The following is a 13,441-nucleotide window of genomic DNA, read 5'->3' as shown; positions in this document are numbered from 1 at the left end:
ACTACTTAAGTCGTTTTTTGGGGTATCTGTACTTTACTTTAGTATTTATATTTTTGACAACTTTTACTTTTACTTCACTACATTCCTAAGGAAAATGATGTACTTTTTACTCCATACATTTCCCTGACACCCAAAAGTACTCTGTACTTTTTGAATGCTTTGGAGGACAGACAATGATCCAATTTGCACACTCAAGAGAACATCCCTTGTCACCCCTACTGCCTCTGATCTGGTGGACTCACTAAACACAAATGCTTTGTTTTTAAATTATGTCTGAGTGTTGGAATGTGACCTTGGCTATCCGTAAATTAAAAAACAAGAAAATTGTGCCGTCTGGTTTGCTTAATATAAGGAATGTTCCATTATTTGTATTTTTACTTTTGATACTTAAGTATATTTTAACAATTACATTTACTTTTGATGCTTAAGTATATTTAAAACCAAATACTTTTACTCAAGTAGTATTTTACTGGGTGACTTTCACTTTTACTTGAGTCATTCTATTAAAGTATCTTGACTTTTCATCAAGTATGAGGTTTGAGTACTTTTTCCACTACTGTTTCTCTCCTCCTTTAGGGGAAGAAGGGAGTGAAAGGCATCCAAGGGGATAAGGTCAGTTAAATCCACACTGATTTGCTCTACCGCTCATTACGCCGCCTCATATTGAAATATTCTCTGAATAATTAATAAGAGTGGTGTTTCATCAGCTGATTAAATGAGAAAATCTATTTATTTCAGCTCCAGGTCAATCGCTGGGCTGTGTATGGCTTAGAATGTGATCAGATCCATTAGGCTGTGTGTGTGTGTGTGTGTGTGTGTGTGTGTGTGTGTGTGTGTGTGTGTGTGTGTGTGTGTGTGTGTGTGTGTGTGTGTGTGTGTGTGTGTGTGTGTGTGTGTGTGTGTGTGTGTGTGTGTGTGTGTGTGTGTGTGTGTGTGTGTGTGTGTGTGTGCGCATGCGCGCCCGTGCATCTGTTTGCGTACGCCAGTCCGAGCACAAGCCAATGAAGTGCAAGTCCCCACCTTATAACAGTTATCACATCTCCTGCTACGATACATAGTATGTTTTTACTCTACAGTCAGGTGTGTGAGTAGCTCATCAGATTATGATCATGGTGATAATGTGGTGGTAATGTTATGGTTATGTCTCCTACAGGGCGATCGAGGAGAGGTGGGGCCTATGGGAACACAGGGAGTGACAGTGAGTATAACCAGCCATTACAGAATCAATCATTACCACACTACCAAACCTGGGCTGTGTTCATTTGGGCATGCAGAAACACAAAACAAAAATGAGTGTTTCTTACTGGACAAGTCCGGGTAGTCCCTCTCCGTTTCAGTTTGTCTTCCATTTGGTGCCTATTGAAGACGGCCTCGAGTCTCCTGACTTACAGTCTGTAGGGCTTTTATGGCTTACCCTCCCTTCACAAATCCTCTGATTACAAATTTGCTCTCTTTATCCTTCAAATTGCTTGTGTTGTAACTTTTCATTGAGAAAGTTTGCAACTAGTTAGGTGAACCCACTTCCCCTTCCCTCATCACTGCCCTCTCCCTCCACATATTATCTGTGTGAAGGAGTGTGTCTACCTTAGGGAAATTAACCCAGCTGATTAGATTGAAGTGGGCAGCCATCCTCCTCCAACCTGTCCAGCCATGGGCTACATCGGCCCGCTAATAGACGACTAGTAAAGGCCCAGTGCACTACTTTTATTATTATTATTATTAATATGTTTTTTTTTATTCTGATTTTCAGGGGTGCTGCAGAACCCTCAGCACCCCTACCTCCCACGGCTATGGGTGTGTCAGGACTAATGGTCTATCTGAGAAGGTCTTGCATCACTGAGCTTTAATTCAACCTAATTGCAATGTGCATAATGAATACAGGAGGTTTATCTCAAATCATCATCATCATCATTATCTCAAATTTATCTCAAATTATAACCTTCTGAGTTCCATTATGCAGTGCCTTCTGAGTTACATTATACAGTGCCTTCTGAGTTCCATTATGCAGTGCCTTCTGAGTTCCATTATGCAGTGCCTTCTGAGTTCCATTATACAGTGCCTTCTGAGTTCCATTATGCAGTGCCTTCTGAGTTACATTATGCAGTGCCTTCTGAGTTACATTATACAGTGCCTTCTGAGTTCCATTATGCAGTGCCTTCTGAGTTACATTATGCAGTGCCTTCTGAGTTCCATTATGCAGTGCCTTCTGAGTTACATTATGCAGTGCCTTCTGAGTTACATTATGCAGTGCCTTCTGAGTTCCATTATACAGTGCCTTCTGAGTTACATTATACAGTGCCTTCTGAGTTCCATTATGCAGTGCCTTCTGAGTTACATTATACAGTGCCTTCTGAGTTCCATTTTACAGTGCCTTCTGAGTTACATTATACAGTGCCTTCTGAGTTCCATTATACAGTGCCTTCTGAGTTCCATTATACAGTGCCTTCTGAGTTCCATTTTACAGTGCCTTCTGAGTTACATTATACAGTGCCTTCTGAGTTCCATTATACAGTGCCTTCTGAGTTCCATTATACAGTGCCTTCTGAGTTCCATTATACAGTGCCTTCTGAGTTCCATTATACAGTGCCTTCTGAGTTCCATTATACAGTGCCTTCTGAGTTCCATTATACAGTGCCTTCTGAGTTCCATTATACAGTGCCTTCTGAGTTCCATTATACAGTGCCTTCTGAGTTCCATTATACAGTGCCTTCTGAGTTCCATTATACAGTGCCTTCTGAGTTCCATTATACAGTGCCTTCTGAGTTCCATTATACAGTGCCTTCTGAGTTCCATTATACAGTGCCTTCTGAGTTCCATTATACAGTGCCTTCTGAGTTCCATTATACAGTGCCTTCTGAGTTCCATTATACAGTGCCTTCTGAGTTCCATTATACAGTGCCTTCGGAAAGTATTCAGACTCCTTTACTTTTTCCACATTTTGTTAGGTTACAGCCTTATCCTTATCCTTTTTTTCCTTCATCAATCTACACACAATACCTCATAATGACAAAGCTAATTAAATATATATATATATAACATTTACATTTACTCAGTACTTTGTTGACGCACCTTTGGCAGCAATTACAGCATTGGGTCTTCTTGGCTATGATGCTACAAGCTTAGCACACCTGTATTTGGAGAGTTTCTCCCATTCTTCTCCACAGGTTGGATGGGGAGTGTTGCTGCACAGCTATTTTCAGGTCTCTCCAGAGATGTTTGATTGGGTTCAAGTCCGGGCTCTGGCTGGGCCAGTCAAGGACATTCAGAGACTTGTCCCAAAGTCACTCCTGCGCTGTCTAGGCTGTGTGCTTAGGTTCATTGTCCTGTTGGATGGTGAACCTTTGCCACTGTCTGAGGTCCTGAGTCCTCTGGAGTAGGTTTTCATCAAGGATCTCAGTGTACTTCGCTCCGTTCATCTTTGCCTCAATCATGACTAGTCTCCCAGTCCCTGCAGCTGAAAAACATCCCCACAGCATGATGCTGCCACCACCATGCTTTACAGTAGGGATGGTGGCAGGTTTCCTCCAGACATGATTCTTGGCATTCAGGCCAAAGAGTTTAATCTTGGTTTCGTCAGACCAGAGAATCTTGTTTCTCATGGTCTGAGAGTCTTTAGGTGCCTTTTGACAAAACTGAGAAGTGGCTTCGTCTGGCCACTCTACCATGAAAGCCTGAATAGTGGAGTTCTGCAGAGATGGTTGTCCTTCTGGAAGGTTCTCCCATCTCCACAGAGGAACTCTAGAGCTCTGTCAGAGTGACCATCTGGTTCTTGGTCACCTCCCTGACCAAGGCCCTTCTCCCAATTGCTCAGTTTGGCCGGGCTGCCAGCTCTAGAATGATTCTTGGTGGTTCCAAACTTAATCCACTTAAGAATGATTGAGGCCACTGTGTTCTTCGGGACCTTCAATGCTGCAGACATTTGTTGGTACCCTTCCCCAGATCTGTGCCTAGACAATCCTGTCTCGGAGCTCTACGGACAATTTCTTTGACCTCATGGCTTAGTTTTTGCTCTGACATGCTGTGTCAACTGTGGGACCTTGAATAGACAGGTGTGTGCCTTTCCAAATCATGTCCAATCAATTAAATGTACCACAGGTGGACTCCAATCAAGTTGTAGTAACATCTCAAGGATGATCAATTTCAATGGGTGATCATTTCAAAGGGTCTGAATACCTATGTACATAAGGTATTTTTTTATATATTCTTTTATACATTTGCAAAACATTCTAAAAACCTTTCTTCACTTTGTCTTTATGGGGTATTGTGTGTAGATTGCTGAGGATTTTATTTTCTATAATCCATTTTAGAATAAGGCTGTAATGTAACAAAATGTGGAAGAAGTCAGGGTGTCTGAATAATTTTCGAAGGCACTGTTTATGTTTGGAAAAGTATCAATAATTTCAGTCAAGCATTTGCTCCAATGGCTGATATTGACTGACATTAATATATTTATTTCAATTGGCCAATTAACACTGTAACCCATAACAAATAAATATGAATGTTAGCATTTTTCATTTTTCAGAAAGTGTTGTCGAAATGTACCTTGTTATGACTCGTATGTTACGAGTAGGCCTATGTGTTCTTGGCTATCATGTTATATGATCTAGATCTAGAAGCCTTTTCCAGAAATTAGAATTACACCAAAAATGAAAGCAATTGTCTGAGGATGGTGCTGGACCAATTGTCTGAGGATGGTGCTGGACCAATTGTCTGAGGATGGTGCTGGACCAATTGTCTGAGGATGGTGCTGGACCAATTGTCTGAGGATGGTGCTGGACCAATTGTCTGAGGATGGTGCTGGACCAATTGTCTGAGGATGGTGCTGGACCAATTGTCTGAGGATGGTGCTGGACCAATTGTCTGAGGATGGTGCTGGACCAATTGACATAAAAAGGAAAGGGGACAGTTTCATGAAAAAGCTTTAAATAAAAGTTCAAATCCAGGTCATGTAACATGATTAACCAAAACACAGGGCCCTAGTTATGAGATTTGATTACCTTATTTAGCAAGATATATTTATTTTCTGTATAATAAGTTCAGGTAAGATTGTTATGTGTTTTGTTCAGGATATGAATAGATATATTGTCCTCCGCTCTCTCAGGGCTTTGCGGGGGCTCTTGGCCAGAAGGGTGACGAGGTGAGTATTCATGGAGTGTGAGTGTTAGTGAGAGTGTTAGTGAGAGTGAGAGAGGTAAGCCTTTGGTCTCACTCCACAGGGACAGAGAGGAGTTCCTGGTGACCCAGCCAAAGGGGTAATGTTACAATACCAAATAATGTATTTACCTAGCGACATGTTTTATACTCAGTACTATCATATCCTGCATAATATTATGCTTACTCTCCGTTTCATCACAACAGATCCTTGGTCCCACAGGAAAGAAGGGTACCAGGGTAAGTGACTCATTATTGTTTAAGTATTTTTAACTTTTGGTAAAACCTGCGAACCCTAAGGTGCCCCTAACCACACATCTGCATTACAACAAACTCTAAGCCATCGTATCCTAACAGTTAAAGTGCTGTTAATTGGTGGTGGGAGTATTCTCTCACAACAAGGACCAAATCCCCAGGCCTGCCTGTCAACAAACAACACAATTACATTTCTGCTTAGTGGCCACTGGGGACTCATGGATTACCCATGATACACCACAGAGATAGCTATTTCCTCTCTAGATGTAGTCGTCCAAGATCTATTGTTAAAAGTTAGAGTTTAAGGAGGGGCTCTTCAGATCTTTCTTTGTTAAAACAACACAGGCCCCCTTTTGATTGTTGTTCTGGAAGTGGTTGTAATGTTTATTGATTGGCCTGTGACTGTCTGTGACTGTCTGTGTTGTGTTTATTGATTGGCCTGTGTGTCTGTGACTGTCTGTGTTGTGTTTATTGATTGGCCTGTGTGACTGTCTGTGTTGTGTTTATTGATTGGCCTGTGTGTCTGTGACTGTCTGTGTTGTGTTTTTGATTGGCCTGTTGACTGTCTGTGGTGTTTATTGATTGGTGTGTGACTGTCTGTGTTGTGTTTATTGATTGGCCTGTGTGTCTGTGACTGTCTGTGTTGTGTTTATTGATTGGCCTGTGTGTCTGTGACTGTCTGTGTTGTGTTTATTGATTGGCCTGTGTGTCTGTGACTGTCTGTGTTGTGTTTATTGATTGGCCTGTGTGTCTGTGACTGTCTGTGTTGTGTTTATTGATTGGCCTGGTGACTGTCTGTGTTGTGTTTATTGATTGGCCTGTGTGTCTGTGACTGTCTGTGTTGTGTTTATTGATTCCTGTGTGTGTGACTGTCTGTGTTGTGTTACCAGGGTGATTGGACCCAACAGGGAGTAAAAGGGGTCCAAGGAGTCAAAGGAGAGAAGGTAAACCACACAGAATAGTGTCATCCATCTTGTCATTACCTCAGGTTCCACCATAACCCATTTCCAACCCTGAAATTCACCCCTACCCAGCAGACATAACAATCACATGGTGGGTTTAACAATCACATGGTTGACATAACAATCACATGGTCAACCACACATCAATCACATGGTCAACATAACAATCACATGGTGTCATAACAATCTCACATGGTCAACATAACAATCAATCACATGGTCAACATAACAATCACCCCTACACATGGCAGACATAACAATCACATGGTCAACATGACATAACAATCACATGGTCATGGTCATAACAATCATAACATGGTCAACATAACAATCACATGGTCAACATAACAACAATCACATGGTCAACATAACAATCACATGGTCAACATAACAATCACATGGTCAACATAACAATCACATGGTCAACATAACAATCACATGGTCAACATAACAATCACATGGTCAACATAACAATCACATGGTAACAATCACATGGACATAACAATCACATGGTCAACATAACAATCACATGGTCAACATAACAATCACATGGTGAACATAACAATCACATGGTCAACATAAACATAACAATCACATGGTCAACATAACAATCACATGGTCAACATAACATGGTCACATGGTAGGTATAACAATCACATGGTCAACATAACAATCACATGGTCGACATACAACAGTTACATGGTCAACATAACAATCACATGGTCAACATAACAATCACATGGTCAACATCACACAATCACATGGTCAACATAACAATCACATGGTCAACATAACAATCACATGGTCAACATAACAAACATAACAATCACATGGTCAACATAACAATCATACATGGTCATAACAATCAACAAATAACAATCACATGGTCAACATAACAATCACATGGTCAACATAACAATCACATGGTCACACATAACAATCACATGGTCAACATAACAATCACATGGTCAACATAACAATGGTCAATGGTCATAACAATCACATGGTCAACATAACAATCACATGGTCAACATAACAATCACATGGTCAACACAACAATCACATGGTCAACATAACAATCACATGGTCAACATAACAATCACATGGTCAACATCAAACATCAATCACACAATCACATGGGACATAACAATCACATGGTCAACAATCACATGGTCAATCACATACAACAGTTACATGGTCAATATAACAATCACATGGTCAACATAACAATCACATGGTCAACATAACAATCACATGGTCAACATAACAATCACATGGTCAACATAACAATCACATGGTCAATAACAATCACATGGTCAACATAACAATCACATGGTCAACATAACAATCACATGGTCAACATAACAATCACATAACAATCACATGGTCAACATAACAATGGTAACAATCACATGGTCAACATAACAATCACATGGTCAACACAACAATCACATGGTCAACATAACAATCACATGGTCAACATGGTAACAATCACATAACAATCACATGGTCAACATAACAATCACATGGTCAACATAACAATCACATGGTCAACATAACAATCACATGGTCAACATAACAATCACATGGTCAACATAACAATCACATGGTCAACATAACAATCACATGGTCAACATAACAATCACATGGTCAACATAACAATCACATGGTCAACATAACAATCACATGGTCAACACAACAATCACATGGTAGGTTTAACAATCACATGGTCAACATAACAATCACATGGTCGACACAACAGTTACATGGTCAACATAACAATTACATGGTCAACATAACAATCACATGGTCGATACAACAGTCACATATAACATATTATTGTGTTATATGTGGACAGAGAAACAACGATGTTGTGTGTGGTCTGTCTGTTGGGTTTCTACAGGGTAGTCCTGGGTTCGGCATTCCTGGACAGCAGGGACCAAAGGGAGAAAATGGTGAAAGGGTGAGTGCTTCACTACCGGTGTGTGTCATTGGTCAGATGACCTAACGAAGAGCCAAGTCGGACTGAAAGGTTGTCTGATTAAATCACCATGGGAGCATACTGTTCTGTCCATTTCCTTTACTTTGATACGATCTTCTGTCCTGCACCTGATAAGTTAGATATGCATATTTATCTATTTTTTCTATTGGTCAGATGAGCCATGATGATACTCTAGGACAGGCTGACATGTTTGATGCGTTTGTTGGTCTCCTCCACCTCACAGGGAAATGTTGGCTTGTCTGGGAAACCTGGACCCAAGGTAAATAACTTCTCTCAGTCCACTTTACATGCTATCAATATCATTAAATTGTAGGGACATTTTAGAGATATTCAAATAAAACCTACACGCAGCGTGTCAGTGATTCCATCTTTACAGGGGCACGATGGCTCTAAAGGGGCAGGGGGAACTGTTGGGGTCCCCGGGAATCCCGGAGCACCAGGTCTAAGAGGTAAAGATGTAAGTAGATCATGACTGGCTGTTATTGCAATGATGTGTGTGTGTGTGAGAGAGAAAAATGGGATCAATACATTCACATAGTTCTTCAAACAGTCAGCGTGGGTTAGATGACACTTGGCGTGACAATTATCCTTGTCTATAGGGTGTGCCTGGAATCAAAGGAGAATCAGGACTACGGGTGAGTTCATGCATCTGTATTCGCTGGACAATATTTAAGCAATAAGGCCCGAGGATGTGTGGTATATGGCCAATATACTACAGCTAAGGGCTGTTCTTATGCACGATGCAACGCAATAGTGCCTGGACACTGCCCTTAGCCATGGCATATGCAGGTAGCCTAGTGGTTAGAGCGTTGGACTAGTAACCAAAAGGGTGCAAGTTCAAACCCCGAGCTGACAAGGTACAAATCTGTCGTTCTGCCCCTAAACAAGGCAGATAACCCACTGTTCCTAGGCTGTCGTTGAAAATAAGAATTTGTTCTTAACTGACTTGCCTAGTTAAATTATTATTGTCCATATATCACAAACCCCAGAGGTTCTATTCTATTCTATGTTGCTATTATAAACTGGTTACCAACGTAATTAGAGCAGTAAAAATAAATGATTTGTCATACTCATGGTACATGGTCTAATATACCATGGCCTTCAGCCAATCAGCATTCAGGGCTTGAACCACCCAGTTTATATTTCAGTATAGTCTCCTTGTATGTAACTTACCGTAAATGCAATGAAACCTCTGCCAATAGCTCTGAACCTCTATGGCACAGGGTAATTCACTCACCATGTTACCTCTGGTTTACTGGTTCAAGCCCCAATCCTGCTGTTCCTCCTCAATCGCTACAACAGCATTATATTTAGACACAGCACCTACAGCATATGATTGGATACAACACCCACAAACATGCTTTCTCCTCAGGGAGAGCAGGGACCAGCAGGTGAGCCTGGTGAGAGAGGAACAAGGGTAATGTCTCCATGTTCTACCCAACTCTTATCATTTCTCTGCACACAAGTTTGAAATATGCTGCACTGTTGGTTGGAGTGGATATTTCTTGGCTTATCTTCACTCTATACTGTGACTGTAGGGCCCACTGGGGTTACCGGGACGACCAGGGGACCCAGCAGAGAAAGGAGATACCGGGAACATTGGTTTGCCTGTAAGCATTGTCTGACTTTACTATCAAGCGCTATTTTGTTTGTAAAACTTTATTAGTCACTGTCAAAGATACAAACCTGATTGATTTGAATTGCTCAGCGCGGTTGGATATGTTCAGCGATATGATTTCCTCTTTGTTTCAGGGAACGGAGGGAAAGAAAGGAGAGCCTGTAGGTGTACAGTCACAACAACATGACGGACATGTATCACTGCATGCAGCGGTTGACTGACTCTCCATCACACTTGGTTTAGGTCAATGTCTCACGTCACTGACTTCGCCCATTGTTCAGGAACATCAACACTCTTGTGTTTCTAATTATATTCCTAGCCTGATAAATGCACAAATGAAAAATCCCAGCTTTATTAATCATGTTATGTTCCCCTTGAGTGAGTGTTGCATCTCCCATCAGTATTGTGATGGTGATGCAGGACTGCTCAGCTCGCACAGTGTGTTTACGAGCTGCTAGTTGACCGCACATCCCTCTTGTTTTGTTTTGTTCCCATGGTCTCGCCTCTGAAGGGAAAACCAGGACCTCCGGGAGGCGCGCAAGTAAGTCCATCATCCGTTACCTCTTCAGAACAACTTTCCATGAACTCAGCCATCCCTGGCAGATGGAACCAGTGAGAAGATGCTTGATGCTCCTAGAAGCCCAAGGCGGTTAGATTATATATCCAGGGAGTTAGATGAAAACATGTGATTGAACATGGACTTTTTTTGGTTGGTTCATTGAGTTTCATATGACTAGTCCATCTTTAATTTAACCCTTTCAAGACCCTTTTTGAAGAGGACTGGACTTGTTTTATATTTCTGTTGTGTTTGTTCCCTCCAGCTCAGTTCAGACAACAGTATCCTGACTAGGGTGATCAAGGTGAGATAAGTGGAATCTACGTCATCGGCATGAAATGGATCACTGTATAATAGATTTATATGTACTTAATCACTGTATAATAGATGTACTTTATCACAGTATAATAGATGTACTTCATCACAGTATAATATATATACTAAATCACAGTATAAAATATATATACCAAATCACAGTATAATAGATGTACTTCATCCCAGTTTAATAGATGTACTTAATTACAGTTTAATAGATGTACTTCATCACAGTATAATACATTGACATGTATTACTATTGTTCAAGCTCTTCTCCAGAAATACCCTTTTCTATTCTATACTGTTCTATTTTATTATATTCTTTTCTTTTCTATTTGATTATGCTATTTTCTTTTCTATTCTATTCAATTGTTATTTTATATTCTATTTGATTGGGGCTGGTGTGTTTTCTCATCCATCAGGGTGAACCAGGACATCCCGGAGAGCCCGGTCTCAGAGGGGAGACAGGTCTGCCTGGACAAAGGGTGAGTGTGATACTTGGAGGTCACAGGTCATGTTTGGCAGGTCATGGTAATAATAGCACTGTATTCTTCTCTCTGTAGGGTCCTGATGGAAAACCAGGATCTCCAGGAACGGTATGACCATATGAGTAACAATGAAGAGCTCTGTCGCTAAGTTGTATCGCTAAGACTTTTCAAACGTTCTGTGAACAGGCTGATAGAAGCTATGTATGTAATACCCACAGCGTTGAATGACCTCTAAATAACTGTGACCTACAGGGTGAAGGTTGAGGGCTTATATTGGTATTACATTGTTGTAACTGATGTTTACATCTGACCCCTGATAACGTGTTTGACAGGGAGGGTCTGTGTCAGGGAGAGATGGTCTGGATGGGTTACCAGGAAAACCTGGATCCAAGGTTTGGACACCTCATCCCCTCACTTCCTTTCACATCTGTTGTTGTTATTCTAATGTGAACACACACAAACATACACGTACTTAGACTAGATATATTGTTGTAGTTTGTCAGCATAACAGAACCATTATCACAGTAAGAGTTCACATTGACAGAATTGGGTGTTGATCGTTCAATCCATAAAAAGTTGTAGCAGATAATCAAGGTGTTGTGCTTTGAATGGTTTCCTGTCTGCAGGGTGACCCAGGAAAGACAGGCGAGCCAGGAACGGTGAGTGCAGTATTCATACCCTTTGAATAAACACATTTTGCTCTAATTCCTTTAATCAGAGGATAACTGCAGTCCAACAGAGCTACAGGGTGTGTTTAAAGCCCAGCTCTAATAAACCTGATTAAACCAATTGTGGTTTCAATTAAAGACCGTTGTTAGTTGATGATCAGTTGATTCAGGGAGTGTTACTGCTTGGTGAGACAAAACCCTGCATTGGCTGTGGTTCTCTAGGACTACAGCAGTTTCCCTCTTGCATTACACTACATTACATTGATTGATGATGTGCACGGACTAACCAAGTACTTCAGAAGATGTTTTGGCCCTACTTTGGGATTAGACAGTCAAACTAGCTCACAATGTTTTTCTAAGTTATATTCTTCAAGAATCAAACAGTAGGTATTATTAATTTAAATGATCAAAAACCATACAGTTGGTGGTGTGATTTTCATAATTGACATGTTTAAGGCTTCTGATGAGAAAGCCTTCTGCTGTGCAAAGTATGTGGACTTCTCTCAGCAGGAACTTGTCACAGGTTCACCTACTGTATAGGGTAGTGGTGATTACAGCCTATTCATTGAACATTATGTACTAGCAATGTTGTACTAGTTTGATGATTGTTAGTCATCCATGAGTCATTTAACAATATCATAATGTATACAGAGGGCAAGGAACCCCACTTATAGATGGGAAACATGTGTGCGTGCGTGTGTGTGTGTGTGTGTGTGTGTGTGTGTGTGTGTGTGTGTGTGTGTGTGTGTGTGTGTGTGTGTGTGTGTGTGTGTGTGTGTGTGTGTGTGTGTGTGTGTGTGTGTGTGTGTGCCTGTGTGTGTCGGTCTGAGCAGAGGGGAGAGAAAGGAGACCAAGGCAGGGTGGGGATTGCTGGAATGCCTGGTTTACCTGGGACCCCAGTGAGTATGTTTCTGTCATCATCATAACATACACATACAGTAATTACATTTGACATGACTTAATATACAGTTGAAGTGGGAAGTTTACATACACTTAGGTTGGAGTCATTAAAACTAGTTTACATACACTTAGGTTGGAGTCATTAAAACTCGTTTTTCAACCACTTCACAAATTCCTTGTTAATTAACAAACTATAGTTTTGGCCAGTCGGTTAGGACATCTACTTTGTGCATGACACAAGTCATTTTTCCAACAATTGTTTCCAGACAGATTATTTCACTTATAATTCACTGTATCACAATTCCAGTGGGTCAGAAGTTTACATACACTAAGTTGACTGTACCTTTAAACAGCTTGGAAAATTCCAGAAAATGATGTCATGGCTTTAGAAGCTTCTGTCAATTGGAGGTGTACCTGTGGATGTATTTCAAGGTCTACCTTCAAACTCAGTGCCTCTTTGCTTGACATCATGGGAAAACCAAAAGAAATCAAGTATAAACACCATGGGACCACGCAGCCGTCAAAC

The 13,441-nt window shown here is 40.9% G+C and overlaps 1 long non-coding RNA gene across 2 annotated transcripts; it reads left to right on the top strand.

Annotated features, from left to right (window-relative positions):
• The first annotated feature begins 6,310 nt into the window (after positions 1 to 6,310).
• On the top strand, positions 6,311 to 11,339 carry LOC127909113 (uncharacterized). 2 transcript variants are annotated; one of them, XR_008069733.1, is made up of 11 exons: positions 6,311 to 6,350; positions 8,272 to 8,331; positions 8,594 to 8,629; positions 8,747 to 8,819; positions 8,970 to 9,005; positions 9,743 to 9,787; positions 9,909 to 9,980; positions 10,123 to 10,231; positions 10,500 to 10,529; positions 10,810 to 10,848; positions 11,282 to 11,339. It is a non-coding gene; the product is annotated as an uncharacterized LOC127909113 (long non-coding RNA). The 2 variants fall into 2 exon arrangements; XR_008069732.1 differs by lacking the exons at positions 10,500 to 10,529; positions 10,810 to 10,848; positions 11,282 to 11,339 and having other exon boundaries at positions 10,123 to 10,486.
• Positions 11,340 to 13,441: the final 2,102 nt, after the last annotated feature.

Source organism: Oncorhynchus keta, chromosome 19 (genome assembly GCF_023373465.1).
Source record: "Oncorhynchus keta strain PuntledgeMale-10-30-2019 chromosome 19, Oket_V2, whole genome shotgun sequence".
Classification (NCBI taxonomy): Eukaryota; Metazoa; Chordata; class Actinopteri; order Salmoniformes; family Salmonidae; genus Oncorhynchus; species Oncorhynchus keta.
Note: the sequence above shows the minus strand (reverse complement) of the source record. Positions and strands in the feature narration are given on the sequence as shown.